The sequence below is a fragment of the Lepidochelys kempii genome, chromosome 9, assembly GCF_965140265.1.
Source record: "Lepidochelys kempii isolate rLepKem1 chromosome 9, rLepKem1.hap2, whole genome shotgun sequence".
Taxonomy (NCBI): Eukaryota; Metazoa; Chordata; order Testudines; family Cheloniidae; genus Lepidochelys; species Lepidochelys kempii.
In genome coordinates this window covers 30849783-30862789 of record NC_133264.1, presented here as the reverse complement: position 1 = coordinate 30862789, position 13007 = coordinate 30849783, and the positions used below count along the sequence as shown (strand labels likewise).

At 39.7% G+C, this 13007-nt stretch overlaps 1 long non-coding RNA gene across 1 annotated transcript in view; it reads right to left on the bottom strand.

Moving 5' to 3' along the window:
- Positions 1 to 12442, bottom strand: part of LOC140916887 (uncharacterized) — a 92195-nt gene extending 79753 nt beyond the window's left edge. The window contains exon 1 of the long non-coding RNA XR_012160680.1: positions 12378 to 12442. This is a non-coding gene — a long non-coding RNA (uncharacterized lncRNA). The remainder of the gene's footprint in view (positions 1 to 12377) is intronic.
- Positions 12443 to 13007: the final 565 nt, after the last annotated feature.

The window sequence follows — 13007 nt, the reverse complement described above, 5'->3', positions numbered from 1 at the left end:
CAGTGGCTGTACTAATGCATTTTTGCATTCGTGTTTGGTGTTGACAAATCCCTATAAAAGAACCCATGAGATAATTGTTTCCCATATACATAATGGCTGGATGAAGCTAATAGCACTGCATAATCTTCCCCCCATTGCCCTTATTTTTTACATTCATATTTGGGGGGGGGGGGCTCTTATCCCTAGAGACAGCTATATAGACTGACCATGGGCTGATGTGAGGTAATTAGGAGATACAAGTAGTCAAGGAAGGTTTTTATCATTTTGGCATCTCAGGATATTGTTGTTCTTGTGCTGAAGTGGAAATCGGAATAGTCTCCAGAATGGCCTGTGAATTCTTTCATCTATGCCAGACCATAATGCACTGTATACTTTGTTGGCCAAAAGACAGCCTGCAGCTAGTTTCCATTGTGGCTGTGATTATGATGGAACTTGAGGAAGGACAGAATTGCCTGCCTGCTGCCTATACAAACTATCTGCCTGTTAGAATCAGATTTAGTCTAAGATTTTTAGAGCCCATTAAAGTTGATGCCAAAATTTCCATCGACTTAAATGGAGAGGTAAGCCCTTTGTTTCAACATTCAGAGTTCTTAGTGGGCTAGGGTCTATGGGTCTAATTCTTCTGTCACATCAATATAAATCAGGAGTAAGTCTACTGAAGTCAAACGTCAATGTAAAACTGGCTCACACAGGATGAGAATGAGGTTCCACATGTATCGTTTTACCTTGTTATCTGGTGTAACCTTGCTTTTGGGCTTCCAGTGTTAGCATTCTTGGCTTTCATTACCAATTCCATCTGTTTTAGGAACTATTTCACACTTCAAGTGCAAATAAGTAGAGCTGGTTGGAAATGTTTCAACAAAACATTTTTAGTTGGGGAAAATGCCAATGTGTTGAAACTGAAACTTTTTGGAGAAACCAAGTATAATATAAACTTCTGTTGGGAAGACTTTTCATGCCCAGGATGGAATTTCTGGTCAGAGAGATCCACCCAACCCACAATAGCCATATTTTGTTCAGCCGCCCCTACAAATGAGGTTGATTCTCTTCTGTTTGTGGCACAGTGAGATTTTTAGCAAATGCAAAAAAAAATAAACATAGCTTTTTGCTGTATTACAATCTGGTCATGTGTATGACAGGGCAGTCGATTAATCGCAATTAACTCACATGATTAACTCAAAAAAATTAATCGCACTTTTAATCACACTGTTAAACAATAGAATACCAATTGAAATTTATTATATTTTTGGATGTTTTTCTACATTTTCAAATATTGATTTCAATTACAACACAGAATACAAAGTGTACAGTGATCACTATATTTTTATTACAAATATTTCCACTGTGAAAATGATAAACAGTATTTTTCAATTCACCTTATACAAGTATTGTAGTGTGTCTTATCTCTTTATCGTGAAAGTGCATCTTACAAATGTAGATTTTTTTTTTGTTATGCATCCATGCCAATGATGGGTTCTGCTCAATAATGATCCAAAGCAGTGTGGACCAACACACATTCATTTTCATCATCTGAGTCAGATGCCACCAACACAAAGTTGATTTTCTTTTTCGGTGGTTCAGTACTGTAATTTACTTATCAGAGTGTTGCTCTTTTAAGACCACTGAAAACATGCTCCACGCTTCATCCCTCTCAGATTTTGGAAGGCACATCTTGGGTCGAGTGCTGTAGTTACCTTTAGAAATCTCACATTAGTACCTTCTTTGCGTTTTGTCAAATCTGCAGTTAAAGTATTCTTAAAACGAACAACATATGCTGGGTCATCATCCGAGATTGCTATTACATAATATATATGGCAGAATGTGGGTTAAACAGAGCAGGAGACATACAATTCTCCCCCAAGGAGTTCAATCACAAATTTAATTAACGCATTTTTTTAACAAGCCTCAGCAGCATAGAAGCATGTCCTCTGAAATGGTGGCTGGAGCGTGAAGGGGCATACGAATGTTTAGCATATCTGGCACATAAATATATTTCAATGACGGCTACAACAGTGCCATGCAAACACTTGCTGTCACTTTTAGGTGACATTGTAAACAAGAATTGGGCAGCATTATCTCCTGCAAATTGTAATCAACTTTGGTTTGCCTGAGTGATTGGCTGACCAAGAAGTAGGACTGAGTGGACTTGTAGGCTCTAAAGTTTTACAGTGTTTTATTGAGTGCAGTTATATTTTTGTACATAATTCTACATCTATAAGTTCAACTTTTATGATAGATTGCACTACATTATTCGTATTAAGTGAATTGAAAAATACTACTTTTGTTTTTTACTGTGCAAATATTTAATCAAAAATAATAAAAGGGAGCATTGTATACTTTGTATTCAGTGTGGTAACTGAAATCAATATATTTGAAAATGTAGAAAACATGCAGAATATTTAAATAGATGGTGTTCTATTATTCTTTAACAGCGTGATTAATAATGATTGATTTTTTTAAATTGCTTGACAGCCCTAGTATATGAGTAGATGATGCATACCATAAATAAAATATAGTATCATATTTTACACTTTTAATGACTTTTAGTACTTTTGAAAAGTGACTGATTCAAAAGGTTTGAAAGAGAAAGTAATCTGTTTACCCACAGAACAGGTACAATATAGCAACATGGGCTTCTCTATACTCTCTTGCCAATTCACCTCAACTCCGATGTGGATTAATTACCCACAAGAGCAAAAAAAGAAATTGGGCCTCTAATCGATCTGCTGTGACTTGTTAACATGGGTTTTAATTAGTGCCAGTTGGGTGAGTGATTCTATTGGGGTAGATGCCTGTCTGCATGCATTCCTCATTACTGGTGGAGGTAGTAACTTTTGGCCACCTATTAGGCTGGGCCAGGTATGAACTGGTGACCAAAGATCAATGGCAGATCTCTGGAAAAAGCAGCTTTTACTTTTGAAATTCTTAACCATCACTTTAAATAAAAGATTGTTGGCAGCTGGTACCATTAACACACAGTAACACTTTCTCTATTACTGAACCCTATGAACCTTACAGAAAAGGAAGCTTATTAGAGCACAGGAGACTAGAAAAATGCTTGGGAATATATAGACACCAGGTGGGTGAGGTGATATCTTTTATTGTTCCAACTTTTGTTGGTGAGAGAGAGAGAGAGATTGCCTCACCCACCTTGTAACCACATCAGTTCCAGGATATTAGGGAGACAACACACTGTATACAACAATGAGAATATATGGCTTAAAATCAACTCTAACCTTAGGGACCTGAAGTATTTAGTGGAGAGAGTGGAAAGATGTTTTCTCATTAAAAAGAGAGGAGGAGACTGCTAAGACTGGAAACTAACAGAAAAGTATTAAAGCATCGAAAGGACTAATTAATTTCTTAAATTCTAAATGGACAATGAACAATTTCTGTTGACTAAAACAATCTCACAAGTACAAGCCTTAACTTTGGAGGCAATTCTTTGTATGCTCATCTAAAAGTAGCCCCATATTTGTTTGTTCAACATAATACATAATATAAAAAATTTCATTTGATCATCAGAAATTTCTTTTCTGATGAGCCACCTCCTTATCAGCAATGCTCTCGCATTAGTTGAGATGTAGTAGAGTATCTCATTGCTTCTACAAGGTAGAGTATACATATGCTATTAAACAGATTTCATAAGACTTAAATGTGGACTTTGTCTGTTTAGGTCACAGCAATAAGGACATGAAGTATTTGTCCTAAGTTTCAGGAACTATGAGTCCCATAACCAAATTGTTGCAAGAGATTTGGAGGAGATTTGTTCCTTTGAAAACTAATTCATTTGTTCATGAGCAATATTTATAAATACCCAGGTTTCAGAGTAACAGCCATGTTAGTCTGTATTCACAAAAAGAAAAGGAGTACTTGTGGCACCTCAGAGACTAACCAATTTATTTGAGCATAAGCTTTTGGATGCATCCGATGAAGTGAGCTGTAGCTCACGAAAGCTTATGCTCAAATAAATTGGTTAGTCTCTGAGGTGCCACAAGTACTCCTTTTCTTTTTATAAATACCCAAGAGCTCAGCATATTTTACATACTATGTGGCTGATTGGGACTGTGCAGGCAAGACCTTGCACGACTGGAGTCCTTAAGTTAATGGGGCTTGGTACAGCAGTTAGCCTTCTCTAATGGGATTGTAGGATCAGGGCCTATACATTAGAACATCAGAATTACAGACTGATCAGTCAACCACACACCTCATGTGGAACCGGAAGTACTCACTCAGGTGGCAGCAGAGACAAAAAATTCAAAACACATACAGCACTGTTAAACATAAACTACTAAAAAAAGGGAAAGGTCAATCCTTTTTTAAAAAGTAAGGAAATTGTTTTTGCACTTTCATTTTAAACTAAGATGGTTAAAAGAAGCTTTTTTTTCCTGCATATTAAAGTTTCAAAGCTGTATTAAGTCAATGTTCAGTTGTAACCTTTTGAAAGAACAACCATAACATTTTGTTCAGTTACAAACAACCTCCATTCCTGTGGTATTTGTAACTGAATGAGGTTCCACTGTAGTTATATATAGTACAGGATTGCTTAACCCATTACTTAAATTTTGCCTTGCTGGGAAGAAATGTGGTGGATATCAAACCACATCAACACTAAAGAGCAGTGCAAGGCAGAATGGAAGGAATATTTGGTTTAATTGCCATTGTAGAGCATATTTAAGTAGGTGGAATATAATTACTAGATTGAAATATGACCAGGAAACATGGATAAAATCTAGAGCTAGGCAGAGTCTAACCCTTGCTTGCCAAAAGCTGCGGTAAGGTTTGTGAACCTGTGCTCATTTATGGACTTTTAAGATCACGACTGCAGTGTGCTGGTGCTGTGCAGACAAGCCCTTAGTTTCAAAGTGCCATAGAGGGGTGTGTTTTGCACTCTAGAAGATACCTAATTTACATTCATGTAGTTCACAGGAAACAGGTCCATTTTAGAGTGCTCCAGCAAGGTCTAGATGGGGTAGTTAAAGCACAGCCCATTAATAACCTCTGCAGATATAGTTATGCTGCTATAGTCGTGGCAGCAAAGCCCCCTAATGGAGACACAGCATATGTCAGCAAAAGAGGTTCTGGCATCGCTACACCACTTCCCCCAGTGACTCTTGTATGCTGGGGGGGGGGGGGGAAACACTCTTCTGGATAGATGTGACTATACTAACATGGTTTTTGCAAGCACAGCTGTGTCAGCTAGGGGGTGTGGTTTTTTCATACTACTAGCCAACGTAACTCTGCCAGTAAGACTTTGTAGTGTAGACCGAGCCTAAGTGAAACTTGATGGTTTTGTTTGTCTTTGAAATCTTTGATTTGTCCAAAGCGAGCAAAGGAAAGACACGTACCCATGAATCGAAACTGAAAAAGGTAGATGTGCATGAACCCTTGCAAACCTGAACTCGTGTGTATCTCACAGTTCTAGATAATGCCTGTCCTGCTAAAAGCATTGTGGGATTTTTCAACAACACAAGTGGTCAATTCTTCATCCAAAAGGTGGCATCTCGCACAGTATTGTGATCCCACGCAACCTACTGTGGCACTGGTTTAGTACTGACTCAGAGGAATACACCTGCTAAATCAACAAGGCCAAATCCTGCAGCAGGCAGGTATTTCTATGTCTCTCTACCAGATACTAACAAGTCCTGGCACTGCTTTGTTTTATGAGATCTGATGAGATAACAGCATGAGCTGATATGGCTGCTGTGTGTAGATGACACTGTATATTAATCAAACTGAAGTTTACAATTCTTGATTTTTTTCATTTAAAAAAAAAACAAAAAGACTATCTTACAAAAATATGATCTGTCTTGAGAATTCAGTTATACCAAATCGGGTAAGTTTATACCTTAATAGAATGTGTCAATTCAGCCATGACATTCTTCATTGCAGAAATGCTGCTACAGACATCACAGATGACATTTTCTTTTGAGCTCCGCTATAGCTGAAAAAGCACCAATACCTATTCAGAGACTGATTTAGAGTTAACAGGGGGACAATTTTACTACACTACAGTACATAAACACTCTGTACTGTCAACATTTTATAACTGGTCACAACACTTGTAAATATATTTTACTGAATCTGTGTGTAATGCTGTTAAATGCAGATAAAGGCAGGAGAAGACCAGTGTTTTGGTTTTGTTTATTTTGTCATTTTAAAGTGATTTGGGATAATAAGCCTGTTAGGCTATTAGGAACCGAGAGTTATAATTAGTTTTCAGTTAGTGATGTAAAGTACAGTACAGTGTCTTTGGTAGAGTTTTATTGCACACTTGTTCTACGATTGCCACAGGGCCTGATTCTGATCATGCTTGCACTCCAGAGTAAATCCACTGAAGTCAATGGAGTTACATTGATGTTAAACCAGAGTAAATGTGATCAGAATCAAGCCCCTGGTACTAAACATATCTGTTAAATTTCATTATGCACTCTTATTCTTTTCTGTATCTTATTGAATAAGAGAACATTACTTTCTGGATTAAGGAAAATATTCTTAAATAATACTTTTAGGCTGATGCTGTCCCTTGCTCATACAAAATCCCATTTGGCTTTGAAGTATTGGATCCTTTATCTGGAAAAGCTTTGTGTTTATATTTTATATAATAAAGTCTTGATATTTCTTGCAACTGTCAAACCTGTGACATGCAGCAGATAAAGTGTAACAGTTGATTAAATCCATTTGATATTTTGCCTCATAATCTTAATTTTATAAAAAATAAACAATCATAGATAAGAAAGTAAGTTAAAGGGTAAATTTAAGCCCAATAGGAACAAAGGGGCAGGGAGGAGAAAAAACATCCCCACCCAAAGATAAATGAACTAATGGAGATGGGTGAATTGCAGTGTACGTTACAGCTCTCCAGGCCCAACTGTTAATTTAAAAAAAGAGCAAGGTGGGGGGAAGAGGAGTCTCTACATGCTTTTATTTTTCCCTGAATGTCTGTTTCAGTTATTTTAGTTCTCTCCAGAATCATTTGTTGCACTATCATAAGGTATTGTAGGTCTTTGCTCATTGCCTTTGCATCAGCAACATCCATGCAACTCCAACCATGTCCTGCTTACAGATACTGGATGCTTTTTTCTTTTCAGTATCTATTCTTCTACTAAATGAACAAAGCTTAATGTTTAGGGTAGTTGCATAAGTGCACTTAAGGAAAATTGCTTAATTTTTCTGTATGTGAGAGAACAGGAGACTAGGGCTCCGACCTGCTCCATTGAAATCAATGACAAATCTCCCATGGGCCACATCTTTGGGGCTGACTTTCTTGCACCTGGCACAGCTCAAAAGGGCTCTGTGTAAAGGCAGCTGAAAGCCACTTCTACCTGGTACAACTTGAGGCAGCACCAGGCCGGCTCTAAATCCCACCCGATGCCAGTTGTCCGTAAGGACTTTCAAGCAGCTGAAGATCTCTGGAATGTAACGGTATGCTGACAATGCCCCTTTTTTCCTAATCTTGCCCTCTATGCTGGCGGGGCTGGGAAGGATAATGGGACAGGAGCTGCTACAACAGCACCCAAGGACTCCCTTATTCCAGGGCAACTCTTAGCTAGATTCATCAACTTGATGGCTTCTTTGTACTGGGACCAGTGAAAAATAGACAAACTGGGGACCAAGATTTGGCCCCTGTGACTTCAAAAGGAGCAGGTGCAGGGCTCTGAATGCCGGCCTTGCTCTCAGTGTGGAAAGATGGTGGTGTCTGTGGCAAAGACAAATTCCTATGGGATTGATTTTTTTAAAACCCTTCTTTACATTAATGAGCAGGTATTGACAGAGACATAGTCCCACTGACTCCAGGGGCACTACTCATGTGAGTAGCTGCTTAGTAGTATGAATAGAGGGTTCAAAATCTAGCCCAGTGTCTGTTTGGCAAATCATAGATAACTTGCATCTAACTTTGTGGTCTTTCTGATTTCTCCAAGTGCACCCCTTTAGGAGTTCAGCTTCTTGCTGTTAGCTCTCACATGTTTCTTCCACTTGTAGATTGGGACCCAGGAATGCTGTCCTGTATACCAATAGTTTATCATCCTGCAGATCCAAATGAATTTGAGGAACTTGCATTTCCTCCCCTTGGGAACATGCAACCTGTGAGATATTGACCAATAGTCTGCTTAAAACAGTGTGTTTTATTTAGTAATTGGAACAAAGCACTGGAGGGAAAAAAGGATTTTTAAAACCGCCTATGCCCATATTTCTTATGTTTGACTACAACCTAAGCTATAATTTTGCCTTAAATTATAGGAACGCAACTGCCCCAATTTACATTCTCCTAGCACAGCCTAGATTCTGGCTGTGGCTGCGTGACTCTCAATCTGGTTCTCTCAGGTTATGGCTACCCATAAAATGCCACAGCGGTGCAGCTGCACTGCTGTAGTGCTTTAGTGGGCACTACCGATGCTGATGGAGGAGTTCTCCCATTGGCACAGGTAATTCACTCCGCCAAGAGATGATAGCTAAGTTGATAGAAGAATTCTTCCTAGCACTGTCTATATGGTGGGAGTTAGGTTGGTATATCCATCTTTCAGGGGTATGGATTTTTCACACTGCTGAAAGACTTAGCTATGCTACTGTAAGTTCCCAGTGCAGAGCAGTCCTCCATCTAATCTACCCTGTTAATTGATTTCAGTGATTTCCCCCCCAAGAAGCATGGGCTAGAGCCATTAAGGTTACTTCCCCTGGCATTGCCCCTCAACGATCCTTAATTTTAAACTATTAGACAACTATTAGAAAAGGCCTATTCCGTCTCTGAAAGTTTTACTTTCCAGTGTGGTTGCAGGAACATCTGCATCATTATTTCAAAACTGCCTGTTACGTGTCCCTGCATCAGCAATGCATCCTCTACTAAGGTATATCTTTGTTGTCATTAACTGGGGTGATTGGTACCTGGGTTTAGCTGAGCCTAGGTGTGAGCAGACACTCTGTAAAGACAATTTTTCCTCACTGGTGCCTGCACTCATCCATGTGTGGTTGCTAGGACTTCTAGGGGCACATCCCATGTGTCAGGTTCAGAGCAGGGTAAAACTCAAAGCTGAGAGTAGCAGAGAAGTTCATAGCAGAGTTCCAGGCTGGGGTCGATACCAAAGATCAAAGTCTGCCTCCTGACCCACTCCTGAAATTGGACTCAATGTCCAAATTAAGCAGAGGTCAAAGCCTGGAGTATTAGCAGGAATGGTTATGGCAGCTACAGGAGATCCACACTCTTGCCTAGACACTTTTTGGAATGCCCCTTAGGTTTATATATGGTGGGGATCCAATCAGGGGCCTTGAGGCTGGACTTCCTGTTGTCTGTCAACAGAGAGTCATTGATAGTGGAGTGTGAGCTGCTTACAGCTGCCACTGGGTGAGGGTATGGAGAGGTCTGATGCCTGGCAGCTCTGTGGGCCTGGATTTGAAACCTGTTGAGTCTTGCACAGTGGTTGTTAGTGCTACAATAAATTGCGTTGGTCTATGATTCTTCCCTAGTGATTTGTGAGAGAACTTGTCTGTTTGGGCTCTCAGAGGGAATTGTGGGAAGGCATTGCAGAACTATAAGTACTTGAGTGATCTATTCTGACTGTACAGTGGGTAGGGTGCCAGCCTGAGTGAAAGCAGTACTCAATCTTTAGCCTAGTGCCCCAGCCAGACCTGCTAGTTCATGCTCAGGTCAGTTCTTTGTGGACAGAAGGAAGGTTAGAGCCTAGGTCAACTGTGCAGTGAAGACATACCATTAGACTTACAAACCAACAGTAACACGGGCTAAGGCCAATTCAAAATCATGTGGAAGATAGCTTCTGCCTATTTAGGGGATTCAGTGATTGTTATTTCTACTTCTCCAGTGGATACTCTGTGTGTGATCTTTCTGATGCTAATGTATATTCCACGTCATAGTGGGAGAAAGGCCTGGCTCATCAACTCCTATAGTATTACTCTTAGGAGGAGGGTTTCTTTGCACAGACTGAATCAAAATCAAGGGAGAGTAGTTAATGTCACTGCAGCTAATTCTGCCACTTACTACATTGACTGTTGATGTACTTGTTGCCGTTAGCCCTTCAGCCACCTTCTATTACTCGTACCATAAAAGGAGCAGTGGTATCTGCTCTTGCTTTTTATTGCCACCTGTGCCTTTCTTGAAATCCTATAAACCTGTTCTAGCTTCTCCATTTTGTTTGAGTGCTTTTGTAGAATTCTTCATAAATAACAAGTCCTCACATCCAGGCTATATCTAAATCTTGCTGATTCTTTCAGCCTAGCAGCTCTAAGATATGTCCTTTCCTATCTATGCACACAACTAAAACTCTCATCCAAGCTCTCATCGTCCTGTGTCTTGATTTACTGCAACATCCTTCTCTCTGGCCTTGACAAATACAATCTTGCTCCTTCATTCATTCAGAATGCTGCTGCTAAAATCCTTTTCCTAGACCATTGCTTTGACCCTGTCATCCTTATTCTCTTTGAATCCCTCCACTGACTACCCCTTCTCTGACATCTGCCATAAGCTGCTTGTATTCACTTTCAAGGTCCTTCAGAGTCTGTTTCCATACTGCCAAGCTGCCTTGCTCTCGAGCTGTCTGCTCACCTGCAATCGGACAATGATGCCAGCCTCCACTGCCCACTGGTTAAATCTTCAAACAAAATTTGTGCTTTCTCCAGAGTTGTCCCACACCCTTAAACATCTACAAAGATACCTCATCATCCCTCAGATCCCTCCTCAAAACTCCATTGCCATGATGCCTACAAAAAATGAATCTTACTGCAAGTGCGCTAAGACCCCCGCCTATCATTGTCTCATTGTTTACTTTTACACCCCTGTTTGTTTGTCCTGTTTCTCTTACCATCTGTTGCCTCTTGTATTATGCTTGGACTGTAAACTCCTTGGGGCAGGGCCCATTTTGTTATGTGTTTGTACAGCACTTAGCACAATGTGTCCTGTTCTTTGCCATTGTGCCTAGAACCAGTCAATATAAATAGTAGCAGATGATAAAGCTCTGAATGCTGGAGTCCTTTCTTTATCATTTGGACAGGTGCGTTGTCTTACGAATCTTTCCTTATCAACATTCTTTTTCTCCCCTCTATTACGTGGAATAAACATACTTTGCTATCTTCCTTTGATCAGTTATGTTTGAGGTGTGCTATGTACGTTCCTAAGTGTGGCATTTGAGCATCTGTGTGAAGTTATTTATTATTATTTTAAGGTCCTTTCCAGACAGCGACTTAAAGTGATCCATTGTGCCTTACAAACCAGACACCATATCACAGAAACATTCCTTTAAACAGTGTCGATATTTCACTGTCGGACTTTCTTACACCAAAAACACCGTTATACTGGATGGCTAATGATGCAATAAATTCAACCAGGAGCTTGTTACAGTTAAGCTGTAAAGGGCAAAGGTATTTGGACAATGCAGATTAAATTAGACCTGTATCAATTACTAACTGTGTAAGTTATTTCTTCTGTTGTCCTTTGTAGAAATGTCATTCTCCTGAAGAAATAGAGGTCATTCTATTTACTACATGCTTAATTTTTACAGCCACTAACTTCTTTGTGAATAAATAATAGGCCTAGTTCAGAAGACAGGCATCAACTCAGAACAATTATCAAAGACATTAGGAGACAATGCTAATGTATTTCATGCTTCAAAAGCTACAGCTGCCAGAAATTCACAGCAATCAATCAACACTCTTCTGCTGTTTTTCATATATTAACACACTGGGGGTAATTATGAGCCTGACTCTCTCCCCCGACCCCCACCAAAAATAAATTTACTGGGTATATTAAGTGACTGTTCCTTGGAGACCATTTGACATGTAGGTAACATTCCTAAAGACAAACAGCATTTTATTCCTTTTTTTGTAGAATGCTCAAAAAAACCCCAAAGAACAAACCAAACCCTATTTCATACAATCAAGACATTTCATTGCATTTGACTAGAATTCCCTTTTCCTGCCCTTGTAATCTGCAACTCGTAGTTAGACAACTGCACAGGCAAGTTGCAATGGATAAAGCCTTTTCCCTTTCACAGCCTGTCAAGTCTTCCCCTGGATTCTTACATAAAATAAGTTTGGTCGCAGTGTAGTCTCTTGTGGAAAATAGTCCATACTAGGAAACCATCTCAATTTACTGGAATAAATGGCTTTATGGTCTGGGTCAGAAAAGGCTTCGGTAAAGTCTAGCATATAGAGTGAATTATTTCTAAACCCCCAAAGCCAGGTCAAGGTTTCTACCACAGACATGTATTGTAACATTTTGTGATGTATACTGTCTTCATTTAAAAGACTTCAGTCTCCAAGCTTATCTTTTCTTTGACCTTCACTGAGGATAGACTAATAAAAACTATTTTTATAAGCAACATAAAGCTTGCACAGGCATAGATGCTTCAACCACAACAACAAAAGATTACCTGTGAATTTATGAAGAGGGGATGCTGCTGCTTATAGCAACAAATCTCTCTTCTGTTAATAAGCGATACTGGCTGTGCCCTGGGAATGCAGAGGCAATGTTGTTGTTATGCTCTCAGCAAGAGCTAATTATACACTGCGTCACAGCTCTGTTTTCTGTGGGGTTGTTTTCATCGGCTCCAAAAAGGAGCCTGTCTAAAACAACAAATGAAATTACAAAGTGTATTTTTGTACTTTCTCTTGCCTTTTCCTTCCTCCCATAAAATATTGTATTTTCAAGTTCCTTGAACTCATTTCAGAATGAGTCCTTCAGCTTCTGGTAGAAAGGAAAACCCCCATCGTGTGTGCTAGAAGAAAACAAAACTGACCCTGAGCAGTCTCCCTCCCGCTAACCTAGTTAGCCTGCAAGGAGTGTTAAGTTGCCGAAAGCCATTACCCTCTAAGGTATTTGCTCCAATATAATAAGCTGTACAAGGCCCCCTCTTGCTTCTCCCCTTATTTTGGGTTGGGAGTAGCCCCCTTCCCATCCATCCATGAAGGCAGGAATAGAGGAGGATCAGGCTGGGCTAATCTGACACCCTCTCATGCAGGCATTGGAAATGACAGATGCCTAAGAATGGGCGGAAGTGGAA